The following is a 23492-nucleotide window of genomic DNA, read 5'->3' as shown; positions in this document are numbered from 1 at the left end:
TTATATGCCAACTGGCTTTGGAGGTGAAGAACTTGAAGAAATGTATGATGAAATAAAAGAAATTATTCAGATAGTGAAGGGAGACAAAAATTTAATAGTAATGGGTGACTGGAATTCGTCAGTAGGAAAAGGGAGAGAAGGAAACATAGTAGATGAATATGGATTGGGAGTAAGAAATGAAAGAGGAAGCCGCCTGGTAGAATTTTGCACAGAGCACAACTTAACACTTGGTTCAAGAATCATAAAAGAAGGTTGTATACATGGAAGAAGCCTGGAGATACTGACAGGTTTCAGATAGATTATATAATGGCAAGACAGGGATTTAGGAACCAGGTTTTAAATTGTAAGACATTTCCAGGGGCAGATGTGGACTCTGACCACAATTTATTGGTTATGAACTGTAGATTAAAACTGAAGAAACTACAAAAAGGTGGTAATTTAAGGAGATGGGACCTGGATAAACTGACTAAACCAGAGGTTGTATAGAGTTTCAGGGAGAGCATAAGGGAACAATTGACAAGAATGGGGGAAAGAAATACAGTAGAAGAAGAATGGGTAGCTTTGAGGGATGAAGTAGTGAAGGCAGCAGAGGATCAAGTAGGTAAAAGGACGAGGGCTAGTAGAAACCTGTGGGTAACAGAAGAAATATTGAATTTAATTGATGAAAGGAGAAAATATAAAAATACAGTAAATGAAGAAGGCAAAAAGGAATACAAACGTCTCAAAAATGAGATCGACAGGAAGTGCAAAATGGCTAACAAGGGAACCTCCTCATCGCACCCCCCTCAGATTTAGTTATAAGTTGGCACAGTGGATAGGCCTTGAAAAACTGAACACAGACCAGTCGAGAAAACAGGAAGAAGTTGTGTGGAACTATGAAAAAAAAAAAAGAAACATATACAAACTGAGTAGTCCATTTGCAAGATAGGCAACATCAAGGATTATCTGAGTTCAGCAGCGCCGTGGTCCTGTGGTTAGCGTGAGCAGCTGCGGAATGAGAGGTCCTTGGTTCAAGTCTTCCCTCGAGCGAAGAGAATAATTTTTTTATTTTCAGACAATTATCTGTCCGTCTGTCCGTCATATGGGGACGCTACACCTAAACAGTCGTCGAAACACACATATTCCTGTCATGTGACGCACATGCCATCACCAGTGTCGTATTGAATATATCACACTGTTTTCCTGTGGAGGAATCGGTTGACCCATGACCTTGTGATCATATGTTTTCAGTTCCCATTGGAGAGGCACGTCCTTTCTTCTAATAATCGCACGGTTTTGCAGTGCGGTTGAAAAACACAGACACTAAACTTATTACAGAGAACAGAGACGTCAATGTACGAACGGACAGATCGTAGCTTTGCGAAAATAAAGAATGTATACTTTTTGCTCGAGGAAAGACTTGAACCAAAGACCTCTCGTTCCGCAGCTGCTCACGCTAACCACGGGACCATGGCACTCGTGAGCTCATGCTATCTTTAATGTTGCCTATCTTACACATGGACTACTCAGTTTTTATATTTTTCTTATTTTTTTCATAGTTCCACAAAACTTTTTCCTGTTTTCTCTGTTGATCTGTGTTCAGTTTTTCAAGGCCTATCCACTGTGCCAACTTGTAACTAAAACTGAGGGGGGTGCAATGGGGAGGTTCCCTTGTAAGAAGAGATGGCTAGAGGACAAATGTTATGATGTAGAGGCTGATCTCACTAGAGGTAAGATAGATCCTGCCTACAGGAGAATTAAAGAGACCTTTGGAGAAAAGAGAACCACTTGTATGAATATCAAGAGCTCAGATGGAAACCCAGTTCTAACAAAGAAGGGAAAGCAGAAAGGTGGAAGGAGTATATAGAGGGTCTGTACAAGGGCGATGTACTTGAGGACAGTATTATGGAAATTGAAGAGGATGTAGATGAAATGGGAGACACGATACTGCATGAAGAGTTTGACAGAGCATTGAAAGACCTGAGTTGAAACAAGGGCCCAGGAGTAGACAGCATTCCATTAGAACTACTGACAGCCTTGGGAGAGCCAGTCCTGATAAAACTCTACCATCTGGTGAGCAAGATGTATGAGACAAGCGAAATACCCTCAGACTTCAAGAAGAATATAATAATTCCAATCCCAAAGAAAGCAGGTGTTGACAGATGTGAAAATTACCGAACTATCAGTTTAATAAGTCACGGCTGCAAAATACTAACACAAATTCTTTACAGACAAATGGAAAAACTAGTAAAAGCCAACCTCGGGGGAAGATCAGTTTGGATTCCGTAGAAATATTGGAACATGTGATGCAATACTGACCCTATGACTTATCTTAGAGGCTAGATTAAGGAAAGGCAAACCTACGTTTCTAGCATTTGTAGACTTGGAGAAAGCTTTTGACAATGTTGACTGGAATACTCTCTTTCAAATTCTGAAGGTGGCAGGGGTAAAATACAGGGAGCGAAAAGCTATTTACAATTTGTACAGAAACCAGATGGCAGTTATAAGAGTAGAGGGACATCAAACGGAAGAAGTGGTTGGGAAGGGAGTGAGACAGGGTTGTAGCCTTTCCCCGATTTTATTCAATCTGTATATTGAGCAAGCATTGAAGGAAACAAAAGAAAAATTTGGAGTAGGTATTAAAATCCATGGCGGAGAAATAAAAATTTTTAGGTTTGCCGATGACATTGTAATTCTGTCAGAGACAGCAAAGGACTTGGAAGAGCAGTTGAACGGAATGAATAGTGTCTTGAAAGGAGGATATGAGATGAACATCAACAAAAGCAAAACGAGGATAATGGAATGTAGTTGAATTAAGTTGGGTGATGCTGAGGGAATTAGTTTAGGAAATGAGACACTTAAAGTAGTAAAGGAGTTTTGCTATTTGGGGAACAAAATAACTGATGATGGTCGAAGTAGAGAGGAGGTAAAATGTAGACTGGCAGTGGCAAGGAAAGCATTTTTGAAGAAGAGAAATTTGTTAACATCGAGTATGGATTTAAGTGTCAGGAAGTCGTTTCTGAACGTATTTGTATGGAGTGTAGCCATGTATGGAAGTGAAACATGGACGATAAATAGTTTGTACAAGAAGAGAATAGAAGCTTTCGAAATGTGATGTTACAGAAGAATGCTGAAGATTAGATGGGTTGATCACATAACTAATGAGGATGTATTGAATAGGTTTGGGAAGAAGAGAAGTTTGTGGCACAACTTGACTAGAAGGAGGGATCGGTTGGTAGGTCATGTTCTGAGGCATCAAGGGATCACCAATTTAGTACTGGAGGGCAGTGTGAAGGGTAAAAATCGTAGAGGGAGACGAAGAAATGAATACACTAAGCAGATTCAGAAGGATGTCAGTTGCAGTAGGTACTGGGAGATGAAGAAACTTGCACAGGATAGAGTAGCATGGAGAGTTGCATCAAACCAGTCTCAGGACTGAAGACAACAACAACAACAACAACTTAGGAAGTGCAAGCAGTTTACAAAAGAGAATACTTTCAAATCATTCGTGCGACTGAACTTAGAATATTGCTCAAGTTTGTGGGAGCCATACTAGATAGCACTAACAGGGGATGTTGAATGTGTACAGAGAATGGCCGCACGAATGGTCACAGGTTTACTTAATCCATCGGAGTATGTCACAGATTGTGAAGGAACTGAACTGGAAGACCCCTGAAGATAGTCGTAAACTATTAACAAAGTTTCAAGAACCAGCTTTAAATGGTTGTTATGGGGATATATGACGACCCCAATGTATTGCTCACATCGGGATTGTGAGGATAAGATTAGAATAATTGCTGCATGCACAGAGGCATTCAATCAATCATTCTTCCTGTGCACCACACACAGATGGAACAGAAAGCAACCATAATAACTGGTACAATAGGATGTACCCTGTGCCATGCACCTCAAGGTGGTTTGCAAAGTGTAGATGTAAATGCAAAGTTTCATTATAATAGAGTGCTGGAAATTGAGGCATACCACGAACAATGAAGCAAATGAGGTACGGATCAGTCAGTCCATCAGGTTTATATTTTACATGAAGTATCCAACTATTATCAATAACATGTTTCCCTTCAGGAAATTCTACCAACCCTCATGTATCATTTTCTTTGAATACCTTCATTTCTTCTTTCATTGGATTAAATCATTTATTGGAATCACAATTTCCCATAGCTCCATTGATGTTATTTGGTGCAAGCCATTCATGGATTGCTTCTGTCAGGCAAACTAATAAGTATGTTTCTTTAGAAGGATGAGCCTGATAAGCCAGTTCGTAACCAATAAAATTCACTAGCAGGTGTATTTTACAAACTGGATAATAATTTAGTAATTCATGCAAACATTTTTGGTTACTAGTCTCAATTTGATTAATAGTAAATTAAATTTTTTAGAATTTGATCGAGACTTAGTAATAGTCACCTTCCTTTTCTATTTTGTCGGATATGGAATTAAGAAGGAACCATCAGACCTGTTAATCATGGATTTTGATGAGTCTTCGATATGTTGTAGACGGGCCCGTCCTCAGTTCCTGGTTAGCAGCTTCTCATGAGACAGTTTCTAGTTCCTGAGGAAAAAATGTAATGTTAGTCAAGTGTCAACCAAGCAAATGTTGCACAGCACTTAAATGTTCACTGCTGTCATGCTCTTGTAAGGGTACAAATCTGACAGATGCCTTCTTCCCCCCTCCACCCCCTTCCCCAATTTCATGATACAGAAATCATTAATAAAGCTATCTCTGCAGCAAACTTTTTACAAATGTATGTTCTGTTAGTTACAGAATAGATTACGGAATTGTCTTGCTCGCTATTGCTTGCTCTGCTAGAACAACATTCCAGATGATATTTGTCATAGAAGCAACTGAAACACAAGTTTGTTGAGCACCATGCGCATTTAACGAAAGCTACTGCCTTGCAGCATATAGTTTTCAAAAGTGATAACAGAAAGCTTTGTTCATTTAAATTCAGAAAGATTGTTCTCTGTTTGATCAACTTTGATGCGAACCGCAAGTATTTGATCATTCCTGTGAAAGCAGGTGCATGAAATTGACGCAGAATTAAAGAATGTATGTTTATGGAGTCTTTTCTCAAAGTAATTTCTCTGTTAGTCTTCACCATGTCGGGAGCATTTTGAAATTTTTTTTTTAATTTTGTGAAAATTTTAACCTGCTTGTAATAGTAAACATCACAGGGTTGGCAAAGTGGAATACATCCAGGTAGGATAGTTACTTTGTGCAGCTGCTTGCTTATGTTTCATCTACAAAGATGTGATCGTAAAGTGTCTCTATCAGTTGCCCTTCCCACGAAGTAAGAAGATATAGAAATTTTTCTTGCCCCACACACAGAAGAGAGACACCTTTATAAAACTTTTCATACAGCACTTTCATGAACAGTTACATTTTTCAGTGTATAAGTCAACTTGTCAAACCTTTCTTGAACAATTCAACCAAATTTTCTGGATGGTTCTTGCAAGCATAAGAAAATGCAAAGGGATATCTTTCCTGGCAGAGTTATACTGTCCGTGCTATGAAGAAATGACTAATCTTGTTCAAACCTTTTTTTGTGCAGAGGGATCATTATCACTGCTTGTTCCACAAGGTATCTGTTGCATGTTGATTGGCACTGGCAGCCAGTATGATTGGTATTTATTGTGCAGTCAAGATCAAACTTATAAACAGAGTATTTTGATCCAAGAATGCTTTTCCAGTCTACGACCCAAAAGGTGTTTTATCGTGAATAGTTGACTTTCCAGTGTGATTGAGTACAAAAATGGCAATGTCACATGCATGAGCACAAAATGATTTAGGTAACCTGTTAGGTGATAATATGGAGAAAGCTAATTCTACTACTTGAAGCTAATTCTACTACTTGATGATTTGCTTGTTCAGCAACATCCTTTTGCTCGGGTGTACGTGGACACTGCGGGTATTGTGTTACAATTGAACTCTTGTCCACCATCAAACTGAAACACTCTTGCGTTATGACCAGCACTATCATACTCCTTCAAAAACGTTTCCAAATTGTCAGCTACTTCAGATTTATTTCACATGAAGTATGTCCAATCAAAATGAAAATAATCATTGTCGAAAATCTCATAGTAATGAAAACCATTAGTCAGTTCACCAACAGTTCGTGGATTATCTCTATGAGGTCTGATTGGGTTGCGACAGTGTTCACCAAGAACATATCCATCACAAAACTGCTATTTTGGAATGAGAGAGCACATCTCGTGTTTTATGTTTGTTTTGATGACCAAGTGTGTCTTGCCTTTCTTGTAATTGTTCTTTTGGAGTTGCTAATTTCATGTTTATTTGTGAATCTGTATTACAAACGTGCATATTCATAATGTATAGGCCTATTGAACCATAAAGTTTTCCTGTTGTGACTGTTCCACTACATCACTGAATGATGCAATCTTTCTTATGGTAAATCACTTAATGTCCACATTGTGCAACTTGACAAACAGAAAATTTGGTGTCTGGTATCAAGTACCTACTACATTATCTCTAGGAAAGCAGGTATCTGCTTGTTGTTTATATGTACTTCAGTATTAATGCTTCCAATCCCATGTGTGTTAAAGAACATTGTTGCCTGTTTTCTGTACACATAGTGGAATCAGAAACATTTCAAATATAATGAAATGCAATGTATTTGGTGAAATGTAAAGTGTAGTGCGAGAGTCAGAAATCCAAGAATCAGTGCTGTCAAAATTAGTATGAACTAGCAAACCAGTGGTGAAAAATGTACTTGGTCTACTCTTTACTTTTAAACTGGAACTAGAACTATTATTGTTACGTGTTTGCAATAATATGTTCAACGTTCTTGCAATATAGACATGAAAGAGTATCTTTCTCCTTTGACTTATTCCACTCTGTTGTGAAGTCCTTGTGTTTTTGCTGTTGCTATCTGATTTTGTTCTGGCATGCCTGAGTGTTTCCATGTGTAGCTGGTGAATTCTCAGTGAAGCATAAATTCTCATTGAGAAGCTTTTTTATCTGCTCAGCTTCAGAAATATGAAACCAGGTCAATAAATGAAACTGATATTGAGGACCTATGTTTCAAAAATATGATGATGAAGCTGCTAAAGAGGCAAGGTTGCATTTGGATTACTTTTTCTGTTCCTTTTGTAAGTCATTGAAAATGTTTGCAAGTAGCAACACATGTTTTGTTGCTGACATGTCATATTTTGTTGTTTCAAAAAAAGATGGAACAGCTGGTATAAGTGTTGCAAAGAAGATTTTTCAAACACTGGTAAGTGTCCCAGAGTTCTTTTGCATCCCTCTTCTTTTGTACACAAATAGCAGGTTCCCCATTAAGTACTGTTCCGGTGATAAGAGCTGTCCACATGTTGTCCCACTGCCAGTGCCAAAATATTTCAGTTTATCTCCTTCCGCTACTGATTTATGTTGACATGTTCCACCTATAATTGAATAAGGACAGTGAGTCTGCCATTTCCATGTTTCCCATTGATCTTCATTTGACAATGTGTGAATGTTTGTATGTGTTTGACTACTGTCATCATTCTGCAAATGTCATGTCAACTGATAGCGAGCAAAAGGGGGGAGGGGGGTTGCAGGTCTTACTAAACTTCGCATTAAGATGTTTTATATTATTGTTCCATTTTACTTTGCTTTGCAGCTGTGATAAGAATTTGTTCTGTAAGTGATCAGTTCATCATTGATAGAGGGAAGTGGGATGTACGTATCATTGTTTAGAGCACTGTGAAATTTTAGTGCAATAGTTTTTTACTATTTATTAAGAGCTAATTATGCTGTGCACAGTTACTAAGATGTTTTGTCACAGTGTTTACTGAGTGCTGTAATTCTTCTTTACTTGGTGTCATCTGCAAATATGGTTCTTTTGTGAGCATCCTTGGTTAAGGTTAGACCGCGACTGTACAAAAGCAACAGAATGGTTGCATTACTGAGCTTTGGCACACATCATATTTAATTATACTGTGACAGTCGTTCAGCATTAATTTTAAGGTTGAAATTGATGTACTTGATACTGCCTGCTTAAGAGTGCTCAGGAAGGAAATGAACGAACTGTTGGACAAACTTCAAATACCGTATTCCAAGTTTTGACAGCAGAATCCTATGGTCCACCATGTCAACAGCTTTTGATAAGCCAATAAATACTCCTGTTGATTTCTTTTAGTTCCAGTTAAGAGTACAGACCAAATAAATCCGGGATATTCTTTTGACTGACTTCCACTGGCTTGAGGTGGCAGCTGTCGGACATGTATTCGGCAGAAGAGTATTGAGTGCTTCAAACCAAAAAGGTTATAATTAGGCGAGCTTTTGGAGCCATTGGCACCTTCAGGGAGAAGTGTTGGAGGAGGAGGAGGGATGAAGGAAAAGGACTGAAGAGGTCTAGGAAAAGGGTTAGAGATGGGAAAGGTCACACAGAACTGTAGGTCAGGGGAGACTTATTGGACAGGTGAAACAAGCACTGAGGTCACGGTTGTCATGTTGTAGAGTGTGCTTTGCAACAGCATATTGTGTGTTGCCAGTATACACCCTCTGCCCGTGCCCATTCATCCTAATTGATGATTTGTTGGTAGTCATGCCGACGCAAAAGGCCAAACATTGTTTACATAACAGCTGGGATATGTGTTGTTTCACAGGTGGCTCTCCCTTTGATAGTACATCTTTTGCCAGTTACAAGGCTGGTCTAGGTGGCAGCAGGAGTGTGCGTAGCATAGGACTTGTTGCCCCACAGGCGCCAACTAGGTTCTTCCCCCAGACACCAGCTTCTCAGAACTCTGCAGGTGGGAACTACCGCTACATGTCCTTGGTTCTCGCCACCCAAAAGGCCTTAATTTACATTAATTTCTTCCATCTCAACATTTCTTCACAGTAACTACTCCTTTCTTCACTCCATTTTAGTTCTACCTCTTTCATTTTCTTACCTGCCTATTTTCTGCTGTCCCCCTCCCACCTCTGTTACATACAGTGCACTTAACTTCTCACTCTTATCAACTTGTACAAGATGTTTTAGCAGCAATCTGTGTTGCATATTACTGTCTTCCACCTCTAAGCTATCAGTTTTTCAAATCTCATGCGGTGCAGTCCCAACAATCAGTTTTTCCTTCTCATCCTGTCTGATAAGTCTCCTCTGATCTGCAGTTCCGGGTAACTGCTCCGAAATCTATGGCTTTTCCTAGACCTCTTCAGTCCTCCTCAATCACCCCTCTTGCTTCCCCTTCAACCCTTCTGCCTGAAGGAGCAGCCATTGGCTCCAAAAGCTTGTCTAATTATAACTTTATTTTATGTGTGTGTTCTGCTGCTGCTTAGTGAACAATTTTTTATCTATCCTATTACATTATATTGTCAAAATTTATTGTTTTTGTTATATTAAATCATAACTGTTGTTTGACTGTGTTCAAATGATTCCTTTGTCTATTCCAAATGTTGGGGGATAGGGACATCCAAACTGCTAATATGTTACTGCTAAAATAATTGTTGTTGCTTTTAAGTCAAGTTGAAACAGTAATTTTTAAGTGACAATCATTAGATTGAAGCATAACCAATGTCTATCTGTATCCACTGGGGATCATCACGTGTGTTATAGCCATCTGCATCTTTCGAAGGTGAGTAGTGCTGTTTGCTACTGCCACTGTGATGGGCTGCTGTATGTCCAGCAAGAAGACAGTGTAGTGCTTATTTACAATTCTTGAAGAAACTGACAATAGTAAAACATGGCAGTACTAGAGAAGTGAGTCACAGTGTGAAATCTTGTGGGTTGCTAGATAGGTGGTGTGACTAACGCAGTGTCCTGTGATATGGCATTTTCAGCATTCTGCAGCATTTGTATGGATCGATAATTCAGGGGGAATTCCTTGAATGATGCATCACCCTGGTCAGTGTATTCACAGCTAATTGATGATCAGTGGCATCTAATAGGATGTGACCTGCACACCAGTGACTACACCCCAATTGATGTATCTTAAAGAACGTTGTTAGTTTGAGCTCTACACAGGCTAATAACCAAACACTTGTTAACATACCTTTGTGGATTCCTATATATATAGACACACATCTCTTTTTGATGTCATGACTGAAGAAGTGAAATGGTGTGTTATCATTCTCATTAGTTGCAATAGTGAACTAACACCTCGAAGAGTTTTTCTAAATGAATCTGCTCAGGAGAAATTTCTTAGAAGTAGTTGAGAGGAAGTAATCGTGGCATCTCTCTCTCTCTCTCTCTCTCTCTCTCTCTCTCTCTCTCTCTCTCACACACACACACACACACACACACACACACGACTTTCCAGACATCTACTGTGGACATATTATTTCTTCATCTGATATTTCAGCCAAGGAGATAGAGGTGTAACAGATAAAATTATAGAACTTAAAGCAGAAGTCAAAGCCCATGCTGCAACAATGCCACATCCAGACAACAGATCTGGTCACTGAACTACATGATCAGTTCCTGTGTCATCAGACCACAAGCACCAAAATCAGGCCACAAGCCACAGACATCAGCCACAACTGACTGTTGCCCATGCTGGATCAGCAGCAGCAGAGGCAGCATCAGGACTTGTGTGACACCGTTCCTAGTGTCAGCACCTTGGACTGGCGGCAGTACCCTGGAACCAACCTTTGAGGAACCACTTTGGTTTCGCCGATCTCTGCGTCATCAGCATGCAGTGCTCATTACGCCAGATGCTGTCAATCACCCCAATCCAGATGGTTCCAAGTGACACTGAAACATTGCGCCTTCCACAACTGTCAGCACGTGGAAGCAGTATTTAACCACGGCCCCACCAGCACGTCAGTGTGTTTGGCCACCTGGGCTGTGACATCCAGTCTGTGCCATCTGTTCCATCGCCATACCTCTGCTGCCTTCAGACTGCAAAAGAGGGACCTTCGTCTATCTGCCCAGCTCGAACAGCCGACACCACACCAGCTGTTGCCTCCTCGGGATTGCTTGCCATCACCAGAGTCCAGCCAGCACTTAGGAGTTGGATTCTGGACAACATTGCGAACTTGTGCTATGCTGGCCAACACCACCTGCTGCCTTTTCTGCACCACAGCCGGGCCATGTGCAAAATCTGGACCATCCCTGAGTCTGCACACCATGTCAAAACCCACTGTGTAAGCAGGTCACCTGTCTGTGTCTCCTGGCATTACCTCGCTGGCAGCTACAGTGCTGAATATTACGTGAAGAAGATACTATGCTTGACTGACTGTACTAACCAGATGAAATAATAAAGACACATTGTTTTCCTTCACATGCTTCTCTATGGCCACTTCTGACCAGTTTCGTTGTGAAATTCCAGCAAAATACATTACCATAGAGGCAATGAACAAATATTATACCCTCGGCTGCTGTCTACATCCGCTATCTTTGGCATAGAACCCAACTCATGACTGACCAGATATTTCCCATATTACAGTTGGTGTATGGGTGTGTTTCAAGCCAATGCCCATAAACATTCTTGTTATTACAAGTGGTGTCAGGAAGGCTGTTGAAGGTAAAGATAATGGACAGCCAGAAGACCACAGCCAGCACCATAGTTCATAATTCTGTGTAAGTGCCTTTCTTCAGAGGAAACCGAAGTGAGTGGAGATTCAACAGGGACAGTAACAGAAATGTGTAACTGCACAGACTTACTTACTTTTTTTTTTGCACTTATGGAAACAGTGCATGTTGTAGCTTTGTATCCATGTTGTTCAATATGCTTAGAGTAGACTCATTAGTAGAATTTGGCAAAGGCCCAAGAGCTGGACCTCTTATGTCTGAAGTTGCAAGCTAACCAGAAGCATGCCTTGTGTCCTGCTGCGTGCCACATAACTCTGGCCTAAGGTCTCTCATACTGCACTACGAGTGCACTCTCATCTCAATGCAGATGTTGTTGCCATGGATTCATTGATGTCCCTAGTATTACTTAATTTGCAGGCCAATCTTGTCTTGTATAGAAATTTCACAGAAACTTGTATAAAGCTTTCCAAATTATATCTTTGTGCTTCAGCTATTTTACTGTACTCCTCATTCTTACCACAGGTGTTGATTTTCTTATAGTTTACTAGCCCTTTTGCTTTGACTACAAAATAGTCATTCCACATTCTGCACTTCTTGTGTGTTCGATTACAAATTTTCAAGTGTAATGTATAATCTATTACAGATTTTAAATTACTTGCAGGTTGCATCCAGATATGTTTATTTCTTTGTGAGGAAAGTAGTCCTTCTACAATCTTAATGAATGTGCTCCACAAAAATCAAACCACTTTTGGGCGATTTTGTTCTGTATATATTTACGTAAGACTTCACTATTTTTAGTATTTTTTGTCTGTGCATATTAAAATCTCCCATAAGGTATATATCTTTCTATTCTTTAATGTCACTTACAACATCTATCAGGTATTTATAAAAACCCACGTTTGATTATGTTATCAGCATCATACGCTACCTCATCATGGTTCCAAATTCAACTTTTGCAGACAATGTTCAGATGACAGCTGAACAGGTTTACAAGTGGTTCACAGCTAACAAATTTGAGTCTCAATCTCACAAAGACTGATATTATGAAAATAATCTTGGTCTTGTAAAGTTCCGAACTTGACTGGAAATATTAGTGTGTATTTTCATGTTTTTGGGGCATAATTACAAATAACTGAGCATTAGAGTTAATGCTGAGTAGCATGCAATACACGTTTGTCAGAATGGATGTATTTGTGAAATATTAGAAGAAATTTAATGGATCACTAGTGCTAATGATTGATGAAAACCACCACAGCTGTATTAATATACATTTTCAATAATGATATTTATTGTGTCGTGACCAGTTTTGTTCTTTTAGAACATCAGGTTGCAGACTTGTGCCAGTGAAAGGTCTGTTTGTGTCTAGTGCACACTGCACGCCATGTGCAAGAATATTATGTAATGCACATTTTGCACAAGTCTTTAAGTATATTGGAATTCTTACACTCACTTCAGAATAGATTAACTCTTTATTTTCCTTGTTGATTGTAAAAGTCAGTTATAGCTGAACTGTGGTATACACAGTCACAGTACAAGAGACACAAATAGTTTCCATGTGGACTTTGCATCCTCATTCATGTTTCACAAGAGTGTCATGTACTCTGGTAGTAAGAGATTCATTTGAGCAGTTGCCAGTGGGCCATGCGCATGCGCAGAGCTGAATTCACGTATGAGTAGTGCCTTCCTCCCACTTCTGGCTACTTGAAGCATCACTGTTTGCCTTATGAGCAGTAGCAGCAAGTAGCCAGAGTGCTACCCGGAAAAATTTTTCCAGCGCGCCCAAGCTGCCAGATTCGCGCATGCGCAGAGGAAGCTGAGTTATAGATGGGGGGGGGGGGGGGGGGGGGGAGAGGATATATAAATGTGCAATTAGAGCGGAATGAAGCATTTTAGTATGGTTTATGAGACTCCAGTGTTGCTGGAGTAGTCTCTGATGGCTTGTTCCTTTTATGTCACTGTAAGATCTCTTAATGCTATATACATATGAACATACATAAACATTGACTTGAATCTGACTAAGTAGGCAAATTTGGTCAGTAGTTTTAAACTAAATACTTTGTTTCAAATATATTGACAGCTGTAGCAGAATTTTAGAAATCTGCCTTGTGTGAAACAGTGTTTTTTGATCACAAGGCACTTGTCTAGTACTTTCTTTAGGCCTGAAGTTATTTCTTAGTTTGTGTTTACATCTTAAATTTATAGAATGCCATTCTACGCTAAATCGTAGACTGGCAGCATACCATTTTTTATTGTTTTAACTTCCCACATGAATTTATATTTATTCCTAGAGTAGAATATAAACTGTCAGTTGTACAGTTTCTTTGCCTCACAGACAATCTTTTTAATTTTTTACACATTTTGAAATAGTCATGAAATTTATTCTCTCTTATTCTGATGTAAGCTACACAAGAAACTTTTTTGCCCAAGAAATTTGTATTCCATCCTACTAGCTTGTTGCAGTGCTGTATGGATGTGAACCTGATTGGTAATGCTACACAATAATATTGCAGAGTACGAATTAAAAACTATCAGTCACCACATTGCAAAATGTTATGGTAATTTGAGCTTTGGAGTCTAATTTTGAAATGATATTATGCCAAGAGCCGCTTCCTTATTTGCATCCTTTATCTGGATGGGACATGATAAAACAATTGCTCTAAGCACAACTCTGTATGTCCTCTCAACAACATACTGCAGGGCTGCACATGGTCACATGATGCCCCACCACACACGAAATTCCACGCAGAAAAGCGTATGAGCAGAGCAAGCACCAAGCACAGGCTGCCTACGTCATCGTAGCTGCATATGCACAGTACAGCCTGATGATGTCTGTCGCTGTCTGGTAACTGCTCAAACGAACCTAAGCTATTCAACCAGCTCGCATCTAACAAAGGAAGAAATCGTGAATCCCAACTAATTCAGAAGAGAATTGAAAATGTACATCATTAACAACTCCTTTTACAAATTATCTGAATATCAAGATTCTATTAGTTACATGGCAAGTAGCCATGTGTGTTACCTAGCTGCATGACAGTAAGATACTGTAAATCAAAACCAGTGTTTTAAGATGTGAAAATACATTCGTTGTAAACTATTGCTGTAAGGAAGTAGATATTAACACCAGCAATTCCGATGCTCTTTCTATAATGCACATTACCCATCCTACAAAAACCTTTATTTGTTGTTGACTTATATCAACACTATAGTTTTTAAAGACGTATTGATATGTAAGTAGGGCCCAGAACCTGAAAATACCTTTTAGCTCACTCTTAACAGTATCAACACGCTTTCAGTAACATGTACTACCAATAGGAGAAGAGGGGTCTACTTTATGCACACAGAAAAAATTTAAAAAAATGCAAATTTTGTTAATTGTTGACTTTTACTCACAACATACTATTTAAAGAGATACTGATGTGTAAGTGAGGTCCTCAACGTGAAAATATTGAATATGACATTAATCTCGGAAGTGACACACTCCTAAGAGTTAAATTTTAGGGTTAACTTTAACTGAAAATTTTTAGAAACATTATGGAATCTGGCAGACGAATTCAGCAAAAACAAAAAACATTTTTTTTCAGAATTTTAAAATATGAAATAACTGACTAGATTACACATAAAATAAATTTGCAATTGCAAATGAGGACTCTGGCAATGATGAGTTATTGCAAGGAGTTGGGTGCTGGAGTGGTGTTGGCTGCCCATGCTAGCAAACATGGAGAGGTCCCTCCTTCATGGCTTGGTGATGGCAGAGTTACAGTGATGGCACAGACAGACACTGGGTATCACTTATTGCACAGCTGGCTGAGCACACTGACTGCCTGGGAGGGCCGTGGTTGAATACTGCTTCCATGTGCTGACAGTTGTGGAAAGCATGACATTTTGGTGTAACTCGGAACCATGTGGGACAGGGAAATGGCTGGGGCCTGGTTTAATCGGCAGCACGTTTTGATGATGAGGAAGTCAGTCTAGCCAGAGCAGCTTCTCAAAGGATGGCCCAGGGTATTGATGCCCAGAATGGTGTCACAAAAGTCTTACTTCTGCTGAGGTAACTGTATATAATTCATGTTTCCATTCCTGGTTCAGCTTATCTTTGTCACTGTTTACATCTCTTTTCCTTATTCATTGTTCCAGCACTTGGCTCACAGCTGAGTGTCTGTCTGCATCTGGATATTCTTCACCTCAGTTCACATTTTGAATCGACTAGTAGCTACATAATGTCACATTGTGGGAAAGAAATTGGGTTCAGGAAAGGTATCCTACCTGCATAAACTTGCTAGCATTCCCACTTAATGCTTACATTGCATATATCCAGTTATTGAAAAAAGAGGTGGTGGAGGAGGAGACAAAATTCCTGTAACAGTTGCTTTTCAGTTGCCCTCCTGTGCTCATAATACATTTTACGTCTCAGCCTGAGCTATTATTTTTTGGGCTACCTTCCTGCCAATAATTTGCCTTTGAAAAGCATCGCAAAACTCTGCTGTCACATTCTCCCATAGTAACAAATTTTTATGGACATCAGTGGTGGATTTCGTGCTATTATGTGCACAGTATCCTGGTGAACCGAGAGCAGTGTAGTTGGTGTCACATCTGTCAATCACCTTGCATCCATGTAGTGCCTCAGCATATTGCTGCTTTTGGTCAATCATGCACAGTGTAAAGACAGAAAATCTGGATCATTCAATTCTGTTGTGACACTTGAACAACACTGTACAGCATCAGTGCTGAGCTACCACTGGTTCCACCTACCTTATTGCTAAAGCCTCTAGGTTCCAAATATGCACATATTCCACGTAACCTGAGTCTAATCGAAAAGCGTCTCTAACCTCTTACCTAAACTATTAAAGTTCTCATTTTACCCTTCAAAAACAAAGCTTGTGATTACTTCAGCCTACTCCTCTAAGTACTCAGGGTTTCCCACACCTAAACCAAGCACACTCCCGGCACTAGCTCGTGTAATGATCTATTTGATGCCAAACCCAACAAATTATATCACATGACTCAATGCATGGGGCAATGTCCTTGCAAATTACACTGCACTGGAATGTATTCAGTTGCAGTCTCTACTGAACTGAAGTGACTGTTCAGTCGTAACATGCCACAACGCTACCATATGAATGCATTATGTATCACTTTTTGCCGTGCATTGCATCTGTGCTGCTTACAGTCAACAAATTTTTCTGATTTCGTTGTAGAATTGTCTCTGTACCCAGGGAAATGAGAGATGATCCTGAGTTAAATATTCATTTTTGTTGGCCTAGTGGAAAAATAGCCACGTACCATCTCAGTAGTGCTGAATATAGCACAGGGAAGCTAAAAATAAAGCATAAGAAAATACTGCTAGTGAAACATCATAGACAAAAGCAGTAATTGGAGTTAATTTAATTTGTTTGTGGAATAAAATTAAGATATACAACTACACAAAATTTCATAAGGTGGTTGGCTATAAAACTTGCTTGTAAATCTGATTACCGATTTGCTGGATCTAGTATTATATCAGATCCTTTTGGTATGTAGCTGTGTACATACTTAGTTCTGAAAAGACAATACTCCACTTTGACTGTGAAAGAAATTACAGAGTGGATTACTCTGTTTCATAGCATAGTTTGTGGGTCACTGTTGGTTTTCTGGTTTTTGATGTGAGTTCTTAGTAGGGTGATTCACATTGTGCTGCACAGACAACATAGAGTATACACCATCTTAAATCCATATAAAGTTACAAACCACATGAGTAGCTTGAACTATCACATAAATTTTATTCATGTCACAATTTATTGATGCATCCAACTACTGGATATTCACCACTAACATACAAAAAGAACATTCTACAGACTTTCTTCCACTGGATAATCCATAGTTAAGTATAGCATATGCCTTTCATCAGTTAATTTTCCTTGAGGATATAGTTTCATTTATGTGTTTTGTGAGAAGGAAACACAGTCCTTATTTGGCAAAGGTTTAGGTTCCAGCAGTGGAGGAGTGTCTGCTAACAATGCTTTACTAAAACAGTTTTCTTTAAATACTCTCTCATCACTCTTATAGTGATACTCCCATGCATCAGCTGATAAAAAATTATCCGTCTGCATGTAAAACCAGTAAGCAAGGTTACGGACTAGAATTTTAAAATGTTTATCCCATTATAGCAGGAGTTTATATGCTTTCCGACAAAGCTACCAACACTGTTCGGCTGATACCATACTTTGTACTGATGATCAGCTGTTTCATTCCAGAATTATTGAGTTGAACTTGGTAAATATTCAGGCTGCTTATGTCCTCATATGGCCTCTGACATGCCTGACATAGTTCTTCAAATGATAGTGAGTCCCCAGAAAAATGAAAGGAAAGCTGGATACATGTTAAACTCTTTTAAAAAACTGAAGGCTGGAAAGGGCACCCACCATACATTGCTATCTGACAGTCAAAACTTCATATATATATATATATATATATATAATATATACTAGCTGACCCGACAGACTTCGTCCTGTCAAAAAGATTTGTAATATGGCAGTTTTTTGCCTACGTATTTAAAAAAATTCTCCTGAACAGAACCGTCACCCTGGTGATAGGGCGTTGTGAATAAAAAATAATTAAATAAAACATATATAAGGATTTAAAAGTAAGTAATCGCTTTATTGTTAATCATGTGAATCATAATTATTATTATTATCATTGTAGTGCTTTGTGGTATACAATGTTTTTTGTTTGATTACCTGGCGCATAAATAAACAAATCTGATGGTTTTCCAACACGGGAACAGGCAACATACAATTGACCATGTGAGAAACATGGGTTTTCTAGATTAATACCACAAACACTTAATGATTGCCCCTGGGACTTTTTTATAGTCATAGCAAAAGCAAGCTGCACTGGAAACTGTAGTCGTTTAAACTCAAATGGCACATCAGTCGGAATCATTGGGATGCGCGGTATGAGAACATCTTCTCCTTTATACTTTCCTTTGAGTATAGTTGCTTCTATCACATTGTTTAGTAATTTTTTTATCGCTAACCGTGTACCGTTGCAAAGACGCGGTTGGTTGATATTTCGCAACATTATAACCACCGATCCAACCTTTAATTGAAGATTGTGAGGTGGCAATCCTGGCAAATCCAGCGAGTTTAAAAATTCCGGTGGATAGTTGACTACATCATCTTGATTAGTAGCCGAATCAACTGATTTATATATCCTCAATTCGCCTGTAATTTGTTCTTGAATTTTGAAATTTAATTCATTTACATCTATGTTTTTTGCAGCCAGTATAGCTCGTTCGCTCAACCAATCATGGTTTCTGTAATTTTGAGAAACATCTGGAAACACCTTCTGAATAAGTTCATCTTTTGATCGAGTTAACTGACAAAAACTTTGAGGAAAGTTAATGCAGCCAGTCAACATGTCTATAGGAAATTTGCCATTACCAATGTCAATGAGTTGTTTAGAGAATATGTTTCCAGATTGGTCATTTCGCAACTCGACACGCATATTCTTGCTTAAATGAAGTACTTTGACATGTTTCCACAAATTGGAGGACTTTAGACATGCATTGAGTTCATCAGCTGGCGTTGATCGTGGAATCACTGGCAATGTTTGACGAAAATCTCCTGCTAATAAAATCATTGCACCACCAAATCGGTTATTATTGCTCCGTAGATCTTTTAAAGTTCTGTCTAAAGCCTCCAAAGATTTTTTATGTGCCATCGTGCATTCATCCCAAACAATCAATTTACATTGCTGCAAAACCTTTGCCATTGCAGAGTTCTTCGAAACGTTGCAGGTTGGAGTTTCATTGCTTTGCATATTTAATGGCAATTTTAGTGCTGAATGGGCTGTTCGACCACCTTCAAGCAAAGTTGCTGCGATTCCCGACGAAGCGAGTGCAAGTGCAATTTTATTTTGTGAGCGAATTGTTGCTAATATTAATGAAATCAAAAAAGTTTTTCCTGTACCACCAGGTGCATCTAAGAAGTAAATCCCTCCAGTTTCATCATTTGTTACTTTCATAAGAGTTTCAAATACATACTTCTGTTGTTCAGTTAACAGTGGAAGATTTGTTTGAATTAATTCTTTCAAAGCGTTGAGATCATACAGTTTTTCTCGATGCAACTCTTGGTTAAAAGCGTCATGCATTGGACGATTGGGCGCGGTCAGGCCTAATTGAATTAATAGTTTGTTTGACATTATCAAGCACATGTCCTCAATTGAAATCAATGCTTCATTGTAAATTTCTTCACTGATTTGTATATTTGGATTTCCCATTCTATTCCGTATTTGATACAAAATATCATCACACATATAATCTTTGTACTTGATCCACAAATCAATTGGGTTTGATGGGAAGCATGTAGATATGATTATAGAAAACAATGTTCGTATTTGATGAGCGTGTGATGATATTACAGCATCATTGAGAGTTTGCTCCCAATGAGCGTCATTTTCAAGCAATTGCAAACGTTGACAGGCTTCTCTGTAGGATCCACACAATTCACCATGAACAGTTCGTAACTGTTGGAATGATGTTGGGCCACGTACATTGACTAATAGCAGTCATAAATAAAAACATTCATCATTGCTTGGATGTACTGAATAAATCCGGCCAATCGCATCGGTGGAATATACATCTGTATATCCTGGAACTGGTTTTCCTTGTTTCCGTCGTATAAATCTCCTTGAGGATTGATTCCAGGTATAATATTTTGGCATTTCAGAATATAGCAATGTTTGTGCGAAATGATCGTTTTGGCATGTCTCAAAAAAACTGGTTAATGTAGTAGATGGTGGCTGAGCAGCTCTTTGTACTGCGTTCTGTGCTGTAAAATACACTCTTTGTCCATTTTCTAAATGCACAGCTAAGTGAACAACAGAAGGGTGTCTCTCATGAATAGGAAAAGAAAATATTCGCCAAACTGCTTCATTACTACTGACATAGCGGCCCATTTGGTATTGGGTAACTTCATCATTGGAATTCTCTGCACCAATTCCAATCACAGCCATATCACTCCCTTTGGTTACATATTTGCAAATGTATTTAATAGATTTCACTGAATGGCAAGATTCAACATTGATGTGTGCTTTGAATGTCTTTGATAAAATGGGTGAATATGGAACAATCCAACGATTATCTATTTCAATATCTTGTTGATTTAATTTGACAATTGTTGATTTTCCATTGTCTGCTGTCGATCTGCGACGATACAATGGATAACCGTCATTACCAGTAATTGTTTCCGATATTAATGTCCGTGGATATCGTTTTGAACATTTACCATCCATCATACACGGTGAATTTTGATTAAGAGTTCCACAGGGACCATGTATCATGTTTTTGATAACTACCTCATGCAATCCAGGATCTACTTGTACATTAGGGATTTCAGCTGATATCACTGCATCAACTTCATTTGGCCTTATCTTTTCAACCAACCAAATCAAAATGTGTGCATGTGGCAATCCTCGTTTCTGCCACTCCACAGAATACATCCAGCAGCGTGTCTCACCAAACACATTATGTTTTACGATGAAATCCATTAAAGATTTCAACTTTTGTCTAAAGACTCTGGCTGTAATATCATGACGATCAATGGGTGATTGCCCAGGGAATAACTCCTGCTTGATTTCTATCCATTGCGGATTGCATGTAAATGTGATGAACAAATCTGCTGTATCATAATGACGAACATACGACATGGCATCTTGAGCATACTCGTGCATATGCCGAGGGCTTCCGGTGTATGTTGCTGGAAGAATAGTCATCCGACCGACATTCTGTGCATTTCCATCAGTATTAATCGCATCTCGAAGGTGAATATACTCTTCAGATCGGAGTTTGGTTTGATTCAACCTGATGAATGTTAATCTCTCCGTTTCAATTTTTACATACATGTCAACAACATATTTGTGATATAATCGCCGACATTTCAATATGTGATTTTCTTCATTTTCCCGAATCATTAGGCGGTATGAATAATAGTTCATTGAACTGACTTTTTTGTTGGTTTCAGAACCTGTAAATAGATTTTCTTTTAATAACATTCAAATATAAAATTAAAATACATAATATAATGACTGAGATATTATCGCCATAGCTAAATTAATATTTTAGTTACTTGTAATGGGATTTATCATTTTTATTGAGAAATCGTAGCCATCTTCACCTTGCCAAAATATAATGGGATATTGCAGTGCATCATATGAGCAGTGTGTTTCCTTTATACGTTGTAATTGATCATTCCGACGATGTAAAACAATATCACGGGATTCCAAGTTTTCTCCAACTACAACGATAGCAACTTCATCAATAGTTGGTGCATTAAAACGTCTTGTATGTTGACCTGCAGGTGTTTTATCAGCTCTGATTACAATTTTGTGATTATCGGATGGCATCAGATCCAGGGCAGTTTTAAACAATATAATCAATTGATTGTGTTGATGAAATAAAGTTTGTAATTGTTCTACAATAGACCTCTTTACTAAATTGTTATGTGCACAACGCAGATCAATTTCTTGTGGTGAATTGCCCATAAAATAAATTTGCAGGAATTTGTTGTCGCTATCTGACACTGGTAACAGTGAACCTGCTCTGTGATATATTTGCCCTTGTATCTGTAAATAAAATAAAATATTATGGTGTGGTATAAATTAATGGATTGTCAGTGATCAAACTTAAATAATATTTGATCTTAAAAAGTATATATTTAGTTTGAACTAATATCTATCAAATATAAAATATAATAAAAGTGTCACTGAAACTGAATCACCATATAATATGATGACTAAGTGATATATAAGTGATTAAGAAATTGAAGATTAGTGACACATCTTAACTTTTGTGACAGAAAATTTTGTTCGCTAAAATAATTATGAGTAACTGCTATAATACATACCTTGAAAGTTGGCATAAAATTTTCCCGAACTACATTTGTTGCCCCAAATGAAGTCATTTGTTGCCCCAAATGAAGTCATTTGAAAGCAATTGTTATATTGTTGGATATGTGTCAAAAAGTGTATAGAATCTGTTCCTATTCCTGAAACCAATGAGTACAATGGTTCTGGTGGTGGGTCCAATGGTATCAATTTCACTTTACCATTTGCGCAACACAATCCATTGGCTTCGTTTTTGTATTTTAATGCCTTACAGTGTGAGAAAACCGAGTTCATAGAACCAATAACAACACATTGGTAGTTACTGTAGTCAATTGACACATCGTAACTGAAAGCAGCTCGATTCAAACTTGCGCGATTATTAGTTGAATGTCGCGCTCGCGCTTCACGCGTTTGTGATATCCGAATTCTTTCACGTTCATTTCCGTCGTCACGTTCTTGTGCCGTACGATTAGATCGGTAATTAGCTTGGTTTGTAGCATTTCTGGTTCTTCTACCTAAATTGCTTCGTCTTATAGGAAGCATATCAAATATAAATTAGTTTTTCACTAATCACGAACTAAACAAACACTAACTAAGTAAACACTCTGCACAAAACACGAATTTGTTTCGTGTATCAGTTGACAAAAGCAAACTCAGTAGATTAGGTCACAGACAACTTTTTTTTTTTTAAATTTTATATGACTTGAAGTCAAATCCTTTTAAGCCGTACGAATTGTAACGCGATTTTTGTTTGACTGATGTAATGACGTGGAAACTGATGCATTTTATCTCGCGTGCCGAAACTAATACAAAAGAAACGCGAGTTTCGGAACGCGACATTAAACTTCTCCAACTATGTATTCTGTGCTCCAACGCACACACGCACGTTGTTTTGATAGATGACGTTAGGAACACACCTACATTGCTTAGACAACAATGAGTGCTTGTAATTTAATATGAACTTTATACCATAGCAATAAAGCTCAAATTGACTACGTTTTGGTTACAAATCATTTGTATAGGAAAAAGAAAAGGGCTATTTTTAGGGTTTTTCCAGCAATAATTCTAATTTTTCTCACCGTAAAAACCATCCTTGAACTTCAACGAACATTTTAAAAAAAGATTTGGCCAAATTGGTCGAGGCGTTGTTGAGTTATGCGCTTA

General features: G+C 38.4%; 1 protein-coding gene across 1 annotated transcript in view; it reads left to right on the top strand.

Annotated features, from left to right (window-relative positions):
* The window catches only part of LOC124622490 (cytoplasmic dynein 1 intermediate chain-like), a 198877-nt gene that overhangs the window by 46024 nt on the left and 129361 nt on the right, over positions 1 to 23492 (top strand).

The sequence above is a fragment of the Schistocerca americana genome, chromosome 7 (genome assembly GCF_021461395.2).
Source record: "Schistocerca americana isolate TAMUIC-IGC-003095 chromosome 7, iqSchAmer2.1, whole genome shotgun sequence".
In the NCBI taxonomy this organism is placed as follows: Eukaryota; Metazoa; Arthropoda; class Insecta; order Orthoptera; family Acrididae; genus Schistocerca; species Schistocerca americana.
The sequence above is the reverse complement of the archived record's forward strand: the minus strand, read 5'-3'. Positions and strand labels throughout refer to the sequence as shown.